We start from the raw sequence: 13,445 nt of genomic DNA on the forward strand, positions 1-13,445 counted from the left end.
TTGTCAACACGCCTATACTGTAGGAGGATGCCACGTCATCACACCCGACCACCAGGGCGGTACACAATGAATTTCATAAAAATAAACTTTAGGTTTTTCAAGGCTTTGTAGTACTGGGGCTAATAGAAGGTTTGCCATGAAACTGAGAGATGCCTAACTACCAAAAATTATTAGTTATATTTTTGTGGTAGCAATTGTTATCAATCTTGTTCTCGCCGGTTGACTCCAATCACAAACTCTAATTCCGTTTATCTTCGGTGGGATCTGTTCTTCCCTTTGGAATGCTGGAACGCGGTTCCGTTGAGACAAAGGGGGCCCTACCTGTTGATTCTCCAACGATCAAGTTAGTAAGGGCTTATAAAAATAAGAAGTAACTAGTTTCAGTCTTAAAAACAACATACCTTTACCTCGGATCTCAAGTCCCTTTTATAGCCTACCTCTTGTAACAGCTTTCCATCACGAGAGTCTTATCTCAACTTAAAGCCTATGCGTTAGGAAGATATTCTGTTTAGGGCAAACTCTCATAGCGCCACAGCTGAACAAAATCCTTCCCTCAAGAGAGTGCATGGAATCTTAACAGAATAACCACTAGGGTACCAACTCATGTACTAGCATCAGGGGTTCAATCTGTTTCACGTAGGCACCCTCGACACTACGTATCATACATGCAACCTACTCATTGTCCCCTAGCACACATGGGCTTAGGTTTAGAGGAATCATTTTGCTCGTACTAGACTCATACGCACTAAGTGCACCCCTAGGTCCATTACTACCCCTTGCTGACCGCCTGGGCCTTATACACAGGGGGTTACGTTAAATATATAGAAAAGAGTTAACACATACCTTGAGCCCAACCACATGGCCCTTCAACTTGGCTCAAAAGTCGAGCTGACCTATCTGAGGTAGATGTTGAGCTCCGACCAGCGAGCACTGAGTTCTGAGCACTCTGGTCCAGTACAAATCCTTCGTTGTGCACATGATAAAATTAACACAAATTTATTGAAAATTATAAAATTTTAAGAATCTCATTAAATAGTTGTACTCATAATTAAAAAAAAATGGTATTTTTTTTTGCAGAGAACAACCATTATTCATTATAAGAACATGTTGATGCTATTGTTAGCAATGGAAAAGCAAAAGAGTAGGCATATATAAGTGGATTGATACATACATTAAACTAAATTGGTTAATGATCATTCATGGCAGACAACGACATGGAAACTTAGACGGAAATAAGGAGGTTAATTACAACATTATATATCTCACTCATTAATTCGACTTTGAAAAAAAAATCCATACCTTAAACTACAAATTTTTTGATGCAAAGCTTGATCCTGCACATTGACATTCAGAAAATAATATAAAGAAAGATCTTTGTAACCATCTTAAGATGATGAAAACCATCCAACCTAAAATTTTTTACTTAAAAGATAGGAGATAGAGATTTTATTGGAGATGAGCTATCATAAATTGTAGAGTTTTTTTATTCTTCTTAATCTTGTAATAAAAATTCTAGAGATTAGTTTAGGAATTATTTTTTGGGTCTTTATATTGGAACAAGTAAGAATAGAGTGTAAATAGAAAAAGAGAATCAATCTAAGGATGACATGAAGATTGAGAGGTCCTCTTTTCAATGGAGAGGATTTTTAAGAAGCTTGTCTTGCGAAATAAATAGGACTCTATTTGTACATGTATTTTTAACTTTGAATTGAGTAAAAAATTGTTGTCTATTTTTTTAAACACTTCTACTTGTCAAAGTTCTATCTAGAGTTATATTCTTACAAGATAAATTTCTAGACTTCTCCTAGTAGTGTTGACATAATCTCACTCTAGAAACTAAGTCTTGGTTTAACCTCACTTCGATTTAACCTCATAAGTTTCACCACCTCTTTAAATTTCTACACTTCTTACATGCTTCCACAACTTCATCATCATCCATTGAAGAAATAAAATAAAAAAACATGAAGAAGAATAAGGACGCATTAGCATGGAAGTCGTTTTTCCATCATAAGATTAACATGAAAGTCGTTTTTCCACCATAAGAGGCCCTTCTTTTTTCATTACTCTTGAATCCTTCATTATTCCAACCATCACCCAATCTATGGTCGTTGTTGACGTCTCGACTCCAGCACAAAAAATGTCCTTTAAAATAATTTATCAGTCAAAAAAGGTTAAAAGTGAAGAAATAAATAAACTGCAAGCTTCTAGAGTTATTTGGCAAATGTTTCACTAATCAAAGATCTCACTAGTGAAAAATAAGATATAGAGGGTGTTAGGTTTGCGCTACTGAATCCTTAAGAGAAGACACTATTTAGGTTATGGAAAACTTTATTGATGTATTTTTCATGGTTGGCATCACCTAAATAGATGATGTTTTGGGCTGATACACGTAGATGGCCCCTGATTTCCTATTACAAACTTGAATTACGAAAACTAGCATGACCTATTACACAATATAATATTTCATGAACGCTGGTTGGGCCTTATGTCTATTGGGCTTGTGGTCATTGGTTGTCCTTGCTGTAACAATATCATCCGCTTGAGAAAACCTTTCACAAGAAGGAACTGGACATAAAAAAAATTTAAGAGCTTAGAGAGATTGTGGCAACCAAAGGTCACTGTTATAACAGAATCAAAGGATTTAACCACCTTGACCACTGCTGCTCTATTTGGTAAGCTGAGAGAGTATGAAATTGAAATGAACAGACTAAATGAGCGAGAAAACAAAGATAAGAAAGTCATGATTGCTCTAAATTCATTGATAAGTGTCATGATATAGTGTAATTTTAAGTAAAAAGTTATACATTTAATGACTTTAAGTGTTGATTAAGTTGTAACTCAACCCTAATTTGAGTATTTAGAATTCAATAACATATCTTGGAGTTATGAGACCAATAAGAATTATTTATTCCAAATTTTGTGCTAATTTCATGAATTTAAGGAAAAATTGAGAAAAATAATTAGAGGATGAATAGAAAAGTTACAGACGAGTGAGAAAAGACAAGATTGGGACACCCAAGATTCACCTAGATTTCACCTAAGCCATGCAAACGCGTTGAAGAACTCGCTCAAGCGAATTGATCTCGCCCAAGCGAGACCACTCCAGAGGCAAACTTGTTCCCTAAACCAAACTTGCTTAGGACTCGCCCAAGCGAGATCCCTCCATAGGAAAACTTTCTCTCTGAACCAAACTCGCCCATACTCACCCAAGACTCACCCAGGACTCGCTGAGGTTTGCTTAAGCGAGTTTGTTCTAGTGAAGTTGATTTTTATTTTCTATAATCTCGCTTGAGCAAGCAATATCTCGCTTGATCAAGATGTCACTTAAGCTACTTCCAATTAGGTTAAATAAGGGCGTGAGGCAAAGGAAAAAGGGGACCGAAAGGAAAATAAGAGGTAAGAAACCCTAAATGAGGCAACTGTCAAGGAAAAACGCTCTAGATGTTCTTCTTTTGCATTCAATGCTTGTAATGGCCACCATGAGTCGCTCATTCTTTTATCTTTGGGATTGAATGCAATCGTTTTAAACCCCTATGTATTGAGGTGATACAAAGATGTAAAGGAGAAATTTTATAGAGATTTTTTCTACTCTCCCGCTACATCAAAGCGAAGTTTGATATCTCTATGTTCATACAAGGACCAGATAAATCCTTTTGTGAAACATGGGAAATGTTCAAAGTGACGTTGAAAAGATACCCATATCATGGGTTTGAAGATATTGCACAACTAAACATCTTTCATAATGACCTCACACCTGACACAAAGATGCTTCTAAACATTGCATTAACATTAACATCAATAGATTATCAAGCCCATAATGATACACAAGTTGTGCAAAAGAAAGTGAACCACAATCCACACCTTTTGTAACATGTTTATCTTGTTTGAAAAAAGGGCCATACCAGTAGAACATGTAAAATTAGGAAGTATGATTTACCAAATGGTCTTGTTAGGTGGATACTTAAGGTTGTCATTAACAATTATGGACCCAAATTAATAAGGGACCAAATTCTGTTCCATAAATTCTTTTGCAGGTTTCTTTGACAGCCAAGAAACACATGTGGTATCTAGATAATGATTGTTCAAAGCATATGATAAGAGATAAAAATAAATTTGTTGATTTACATCTCAAGCATGAAGGCTATGTTACATATGGTGATAAAAATAGAGGAAAAATCCTTGGCAAAGGAACTGGTGGTGATTAGAACACATTTCTCATTAAAGATGTACTATATGTGGAAGGTTTGAAGCATAACTTATTCAGTATAGGTCAAAATAATTCTTGCTTGATATGTATATATGATACACAGAAAGTTTTATTGATATATAAAATGTTTATTTACTAGACATTACAAACACTACATCAACCATTGATTGTATTTTAACTAAACATGAAGAATCTTAGTTATGGCATAAAAGAATTTCTCTCATACACATGCATTATCTGAATAATCTGACTTCTAAAGATCATGTTAGCAATGGTAACTGTGAAATTCAATTTGTCGAAACTGAAAAAAAAAAGTTAGCTAGGGACAAGTTTAATCTTTTGAGAAATGATTGGGTATTATTGATTACATAAATGTTTCTTAATTTGAATATAATAATCTGTTGTAAAATAAATACATTTTGCTATTTTTCCTTTCTCCGAACATGTGTTTTAAGAAAAATCATAAATACATTTTATGTACTACTTAAAGTTTGAACATTTTGTGCCTTGGTTTTTGTCTCTTTAAAACTAATTGATTTGCATGAGTAGCTATGCATTTTTTTTCCAGAAATAACAATAGAGTAGTTGTCAAATTTGTGTTGAAATAAAATTGACTTCTGCATTTTCCAAAACTACAGTCAATTCTTCTCTTTCTTAAACCTACTCAACTAACCAATTAATTGTTATCTTCTACATGCATTAAACCAATTTATTCTTCATTTGCATCACCCATTAGGCACTTTCGTTATCTCCTTCAATATCTGAAACATTAGACAATAATGTCCATATCTCAATCTCCACAAAGAAAGAAGTCCAAAGCCTCGAAGGGATTTTCCCATACAAGAGGTGGTCATCTTGAGGCCTGGTTCTCTGGTGATGATGAACGGATTGCCATATTTCTGCATGAGATGAGAAAACAAAACATAAATACACCCAAGCTGGTCGATTTTTATTGGCTGAAAGAGCAAAACCTAAAAGAAGTTGAAAAGCCTTAAAGCATCATAAGCTTCAATGTTTTCTAGAGATGAATGATAACATGTTTCCTGATCATGTCAAGGTCTTTTACACTAATTTGACCTTTGAAGGAGACAATTTGAACTCACATGTCAAAGGAGTTGACATGGTGATTACTCCAACAATTTAGATTGTCTGACTATAGGTTTTCCTATGTAATTCTAGTCTCCAAATTTTTACAATATTTTGAGGTTGACCTTGAAGGAGAGCTTGCAGAACTTGTGGAACCATGCCATGAAATCAACAATGTTTGAATAATTAAAATGGGTTTTGTTAAGGAAACAAAAAAATGGGTTATAAAAGATGAAGAGAGTAGCTCTCCTAGTGTTGGACCAAGTGGAATGAAAGTGGTGCTACCACACACATATATTGTGGTGGTAATAAACACAACTTTATACGAAAATAATCGTCACCACATACACGTTTTTTTGTAGTGATTTATCCAGGGTTGCAGTTTTCGCCATAAACCATCATTTAGAAACGTGTTCCCAGGGTTTTTTAAACCCTAGGAAAAGTCTTTCAGAACCCCTTTCAAATACCATGGGTTTAAGAACCTTCGTAAAGTACCATAGGTTTCAAAACCTCCATAAAATACCATGGGTTTCAAAACCTCTTTAAAATACCATGGGTTTCAAAACCTCCGTAAAATACCGCAGGTTTCAAAACCTCTGTAAAATATCATGAGTTTACAAACCTCTGTAAAATATCATGGGTTTCAAAACCTTCATAAAATATCATAAGTTTCAAAATCTCCGTAAAATACCATAGGTTGCAGAACCTCCGTAAAAAATACCATAGGTTTCAAAACTATGAAAATTTTGTTTTTTGTTTTTTTTTTCATTTATCATTTAAGCATTCATGTGTTTTTTAAAACACAATTATTTACATCTATTGCATTTATTTATATATGTTTGTTAAAGTACATCAATTGACAAAATATATCAAAATATTGATAAAAATATACCATAATATATCAAGTAAACACATTGAAATTCAAACCTTTGTAACTTAACGAAGGGTAAAAAAACCTTCATTATTTTGCTGAAGTTTTAGAATAAACCTGTCCCGACCAGTCCTCGGTCATCGACCTAGAGACTGACCTCAGACATCGCGCACTGATGTATGGTAATGAAAGGGGGTCCCTTAAGGTGGGCCCCAGACGCACTTACCAGGGGGTTGGTTAGTCTTTGGGTTTGCTACCCTAAGCCTGATGTCAAAGATCGATACCAAACCTCATCAGTAGAGGGAGAAGATTGGACATCGGCCATCAGGATGAAGTGAAAGCCCCGTAAGGTGCGCCCCTAGAAATTCGTTATGATAACAGTTAAAGACAAGAGATGAATGGGAAGCCTGAGGCACGAGGGATCCATGCATGTGGGATGTATGACGCATGAAGGCGCAACATCGTGGGTAATCCTAGGAGGTGTAAGGGCCCAGTAGAATTAGGGTTTCCAGGGAAGTTGCATGCATGGCACGTGGATACTTAGGGCACCCGCGAAACAGATGGCGCTGGATATTAGGTGCACCAAGTTGGGACCTAGGCGGCCACTCTGATGATTCGTTGCACTCCAGTTAAAGGAAGTTCATGTGCTAGATACGCTAAGATTACACAATAACGGCACAAGGATACTTCCTAAGGAACCTTAGACAGTGGTAACAGAACAAAGGTAAACCCTAGTTTCAACCTATATAAAGGGTGCTAAGAACCCTAGTAAGGTACGCAGCTTTTGAGACTAAAGCTATTTTATACACTTGATGTTCTTAGCCCTAATACTGACTTGAGCGTCAGAGTGCAAACGGCCGCTAGGGCGCCCCTTTATCTTTGCAGGTGAGAAGTTTCTTGACGGAGAAGGTACAGTTCTCAGGCAAGGATAGAAGGGCCAAAGCGATCGTTGGAGACAACTAGTGAGGCAAGTCAACCGGACAAAACATTTGGCGCCCACCATGGGGCCTGTTAAAACAAGGTCCCATTCACAATCACATAAGGAGTCCTAACCAACAATATGAGGAGTACGACATGAGCGACAACCAGATCTGAAGGGAGGGCACCCACCGAAGGGGATAATGTGACCACACAGCAGGTCCTGGATACAATGCACGCTCTCCAAGCAGAAGTAGCGGCTTCTCGAGCAGACAACGCAGAATTGCGTCGAGCCAATGAGGAATTACGAAGGGGCCTACAACATGTAGGGGAACGCACGGCGAACAAAGGTGCACCACCGGTATTGCTTAGGGCACGTCTTATGTCGTTCTCGTGATCGATCATGAATGTTGTGTTGCCTACAACGTCTCTAGGTCCAAAGGTCTCCTTCACAGGGGTAGAAGACCCGGAAGCCCACCTTACAACATTCCACACACAGATGATGCTCACCGGGGGGTCTGACGCCGTCTACTGTAAGATGTTGATGAGCACCATATCGGGCGCAGTGCTAGAATGGTTCATTAGTGTTAGAATGGATGACTTTAAACTAGAGGGGGGTGAATTGTTTAAAGAATGTTTTCGAAAACTTTTAAGCCAAGAATGAAATTATCTCAAGAAACAATTGATAAGGAATCCAGTTTGCCAAAACAATAAGCAAAAACAACAGCACCAGAAAAACAATCGGTTGTTTCGCAGAAACAATCGGTTGTTTATACTAGTAAACTGTACCACCCTGGTAGCCGGAAGTGATGATGTGGCACCAAGCTACAGTGTAGGCGTGTTGACAAGGCGCCAGATTCGAAGAAGTGAAGGAAGTCGGGTCGGAAGTGATGACGTGGCACCAAGCTACAGTGTAGGCGTGTTGACAAGGCGCCAGATTCGCAGAAGTGAAGGAAGTCGGGGGGGTTCGTGTAGTCGCCAGTTATTAAGTTGGCGTGTTCCGATCTCCAGCATACCAGGACCGGCGATCGCCCAGTTGAAGGTGAAGTCGCCAGATGTAAACTCAGGCGACCAAGCGATTGGCGATCGCCAGAGCAGGCACATCGCCGAAGATGAAGGTGGTGCAGATTATGAAGGCGGCCGGCGAGACCACAGGGAAGGTGTACGAAGGCACCCTAACTCGCCAGTTCCAGTAGAGATCGCACTCCCAAGTTAGCTATGCACTGGGCAGTACCATGCATAAGTAACTTAGCCAAAAAAGAGAGTCAGAAGCAGCGCCCCAGCCAAGGAGGCTCCAGATGATGGCACGTGTACGACTGGATGCGAGCCACGTGTCCAGGTCTGTAACTGCCAGGAGAGAGAAAGTGACCAGGTATATAAGAGTTCTCAACGAACTTTCTGAGGTACGCATGTTCAGATTATACTCTTTACGCTTGTGAGTTCTTGAGCATACTGTGAGAGAGAACATTGCACGGTTCCTTGAGAGTTCTAGAGTGTTCTTGCTCTTAGTATTTGGTGGTTCGGTCACTGACTTGGGCGTTGGAGTGCGATCGGCCGCAGCGGCGCCGCTCTGTTCTTTTGCAGGTTCTTGAGGTGGATCTTGATGAAGGACGGAGGTTTGAAGCGGTGCACACGTCGATCCTTTGACGAGGCAGGTTCCAACGTTCTGGTCAACAGGCAGGATCATAAACAAATATCAAAACTGAATTTAAAGAGATTAAGGATAGAGAGAATGTACACAGATGTTTATACTGGTCCACTCTAAACCCAGAGCTACATCCAGTCTTCTCAGAAACCATTGAGGAATTCCACTAAGCAATCAAACCTAGATCACTTACAACACAACCAAGAAAGTGTCATTGATCCCCTCAAGACACACACTTCTCTTGGCCAACACAACAACACTAAGAATGTTGATCTGGATCCCCTCAAGAACACACAACACTTCTCAGCAAACACACAAACAAACTTGTTCAACAGAATTCAAGAATTACACTTGTTACAGAAGAAAATCTGAAATCAATACAAGCAGAAATCCTATCTCACACTCTTTGATCAAACTCAATCTCTAAGAAATCTCAATTCTTTGAAAATAAGAAACTTTTTGTTCTCAAAAGATTGTTGTTCTTCTTAAAACTCAAATCTGTTTTTCTGAATTTATTCAAAGATGTTTGTTATCAAATCTTAACAAACATATTCATTGCATTTAAAGATTGGTCAAAGCATTAAAGACTGTAGCATAAACAGTTAGAAACATTTAATGCTCAGTCAAAGCTAAAACAGTTTTTCTGTTATGGTACCAAAACAAACAATTGGTTGTTTCCTCGAATCAATCGGTTGTTTTGGTTTTAACAGTTCAACCATTTGAAAAACAGTTTTCAATATTTTCTAAAAACACCTAAGTATAAAACAATCGGTTGTTTCGACAAAACAATCGGTTGTTTTTCACTTAGTTTGAAAAACACTTTTCTTTCAAAAGATTGGGAATGCCTATGCTTTGGATTCAATTTAGAGTGGATTACAAAACTCAAACTACCCCAGATCCTAACTAAGACAGCTCAGCAACAACAAGCACAACCAAGCCTTCAACATCCTTCAAAGGGTTTGGATTCTTCAAAGCTTGAACACCACTTGGTTCAACAATCTCCCTCTATTTGATGAAGACAAATCCCTGATGTTTGTGTTGTACTTATTTGAATCTGAAGCAGTTCCTGCAAGATACAATTTTAAGCAAAGCATAGAACTTCTGATATTTGGTTAGCACAGAAACAAATACAGAGATTTAGAGCATAATATCAGAGTAAACAACAAACAAATATAGGAGCAAAAACCTATAAGGTTTTACTCATCCAAACTGTTTTGCAGAAAAACATAAAAAAAACTGAAATCAAACACTTCATATATATCTCCCCCTATTTGTCTTCACAAATAAACAAAGAGAAGAGATAAAACAAGATAATTGTTTTGAATACATCAGAATAAAATAGCAAAAGCAGCAAAAAGATAAAACTAATACATCAACCAAGAAAACAATCGGTTGTTTCGATACATCAACCGAATGTTTTTCTTCATTCATCATCATCAACATATTGAAGATCAAAGATTTGATTCTGTACAGCCTCGATCTGTTCATCTAGAGTCATGAAGCGTGCATCCATGCTGTCAAACCTGTTATCAATCCTCTGGAAATTGCTGACACAGAGATCATGGAGATTCCTTTGATTCTCCACAAAGCTATCAAGCCTATTAACCATGAGTCTCTCAAAAGGAGACATGGTTTGCATCCTTTCTTCTTGATTCCCAACACCAGCACTAGGTCTAGCATCTTGATGTGCTTCAGGTAGATCTTCTTGTTGAAAATCCATATCAGCAGGTTCATCTTGTTCATGATCAGCAGCAGCACTAGATGAGGCACCAAAGTCACCATCTTTGCTAATCCATTTGCCACCTACTTTGGTAAAACCCATTTTGCTGAGTGATCCATTGTTCAACTCTTGAGTTGACTTGACCAACTCAGATGTTTCATCTTCTAGGTTCACTTCAAAATAGAGTAGAAATTTAGATACCAAAACAACATATGGATAGTGATAGTAATTTAACCTCATAGCCTTTTGCATGTGCTCTTTGATGATGTGGATCCAATTGATTTTGACCTTCTTCACGATGCAGAAGATGTACACCAGATCCTCCTCAGTAAGAACAAAATGATTGCTCCCCCTTGGTGTTAGAATCCAAGTCACAATGAGGGCTAGCAACCTTTCATCAAGCTTTAGGCCTCCAACCGAGCAAGTCCTAACTTGAGCATGTTGATTCTTCAAGCAACTCTTGTAGTATTGGATTTTGTTGAAATCCTCCACTACTCCAAGGTTTCCCTTGTTAATCCTTAGGCCAGAGTACTTAAGACCAACAACAATAGCCCATACCTCATAGGTTATCTCCATTTCTACACCTTTCACATGAGAAATTAGGTTGTTTCCCTCAAACTTGAGATTTGTGTAGAACACCCTTATTAAATCTGGGTAGATGTTTCCCTTCATCTCCAGGAACTTTCTGAGAGATTGATCTTTGAGCAGCCTCCTTACATTGTCAAGCTTTTGGCTTTTCAGCCAATCTAAGCACACAACCTTGGGGTTGTTTGTCACTTTGGTGCTTGTTTCAAACCTATATATCTCAATTAGATCATTGTCTACAGAAAACCATCCTTCTAGCCTTCCTCCAGACTTTACAACTCTGGTTTTGACTCTCTTTAAGGTGGGAGGAGTTGAGTCCATGATGGCAGAAAAGAAAACAGAGAAAAGCTCACTCACAGATTTTGCAAGAGATGTTGCAAGAGATGATGCAAGAGATGTTCCAATTGGTTGTTCTTGTGGAAGAGATCAGTTGCAACAGATTTTATAGCAGTAATAGAATTAAAAAGCATTCAATGATATGAATGGGTACCAGATTTTCAGAGAGAGAGGACTTGACCCTGCCCTGCACAGAAAACGTCAGAAAAAGCTGAAAATCACATGGTCTTCACATGTGATCTTTGATTAGTCATTAAGGCTCTTGATTTTCCAAGATTTTAGAATATATTCCTTTATGACTGTTGTAACTTCTCTCTGAACATGATCAACTTTCAACACAGGTTCATTGACTAAGTTTCTCTCTTTAAATTGATCTACAACGGATAGAAATTCAAAATAGAAATTAAATTGATTTCTTTGCAATGCTGTCAGACTCAAAACAATCGGTTGTTTTTCTGCAACAGTTAAAACTGATTTTGAATTTTAACCATGAGCAGAAAGAGTTCAAAGCAGATGAAGTTAAGCATTTTAAAGAAGATATTTAACCATGAGAAAGAACTTTAAAACAGAAATTAGGAACAGAGAAAGGAAGGTCATATCCTTTATATTGTTCTTTCAATGAGCCATGTTCTTTGTGATCAAGAAGCCTCTTTTAACTGTTGAGGGCCTTTGGACAGATGCAGAACATTGATTCAGCTTCAATGTTGGTCTTTTTCTTCCAAAATCTTGATCAGATGACTCAGTCCTTCACACTTCTTTAGAATTCCCGCACAAGCATGAGTTCAAGCAACAAGATTTGGTCCCTTCACAAATGTGGGTCCAATTGATTTCTTTTTCTCATTTGGAACCTCATATCCTTTAGGAATCCATTTCATGTAGCCCCTAGGAACAGAGAACTTTTCTATTTTGCAGAATCTAACCGAATGGCCCTTTTTCATGCAATAAAAGCATGTAAGAACCGGTTGTTTCAATTTAACAATCGGTTGTTTTGCTGGCTTTCTTAAAAAATTGAAAACTTATCTTGTTGGTTCTGTGGATTGAAACCTAAACCAGCCTTTCCAAAAACACAGCTTTGAGATGCCAAGACATTCTCAAAGTTAGATTTCCCTTTTGAAAGCTTGTCCACAGTGTCAATAAGATAATGAACCTTTTTCTCAAGATTTTCTCAATTTTCGCAAATGAGAGTGTCACACTTGCAAGAAGAATTTTTGAAATGATTTTCCAGATTTTTGAAATCATTTTTAGATTTTTCAATCTCATCTTCAAGTGATTTCACACTCTTTTCCAGCCAGCTGTTAAGTTCTTTCAATCGTTGTTTGAAAGAACCAATCGATTAGCTTCATCATGAGTTTCTTGAAAAGCTTCAAGAAATTCACTATAATTTTGTTCATTTAAAGAAGCACATGAACTTACCTCACTTGAGCTACATGATTCATCATCATCTTCAGCAACTAAGCATAAGTTTGCCTTTTCTTCCTTACTTGATAATGAGCTTTTATCATTATAAGCTCTTCTTGATTTACCTTTCTTCTCATGCTTCTTGAAGTTTCTCTTCCTTCTGTTGGGACATTTAGTTTTAACATGACCCTTCTTTTTGGATTCTGAAGAGAGAGATTCAGCAGAAGATTCTTCTTTTTCCATCAATGCACTTCTTGGATTCTCGTGATGCTCTTCAAGGGTATTCCACATTTCTTTGGCAGAACTACATTCTGAAACCTTGAGCAATTCTTTAGAATCAAGTGCAGATACAATGATGTTCATAGCTATACAATTAAGATGTTCAGTTTCAAAGGAATCATTTTCAGATATAGGCATGAGATAGTTCTTTGTAATGACATTCCTGATTTTCCTATCAAAAGATTCAACAAAGAATTTCATTCTTATGCACCATAAATCATATTTCATACCACAAAACAAAGGTGACCTATTAATTGAGGCACCCTCCCCAAAAGGTAGTTTTTCAGCCATAGAAAAAAGATTTAGGATCGAAAACTTGAATAACTTTCAAGAACTTAGCTCTTGATGCCAATTGTTAGAATGGATGGCTTTAAACTAGAGGGGGGTGAATTGTTTAAAG

This window comes from Phaseolus vulgaris, chromosome 5 (genome assembly GCF_000499845.2).
Source record: "Phaseolus vulgaris cultivar G19833 chromosome 5, P. vulgaris v2.0, whole genome shotgun sequence".
In the NCBI taxonomy this organism is placed as follows: domain Eukaryota; kingdom Viridiplantae; phylum Streptophyta; class Magnoliopsida; order Fabales; family Fabaceae; genus Phaseolus; species Phaseolus vulgaris.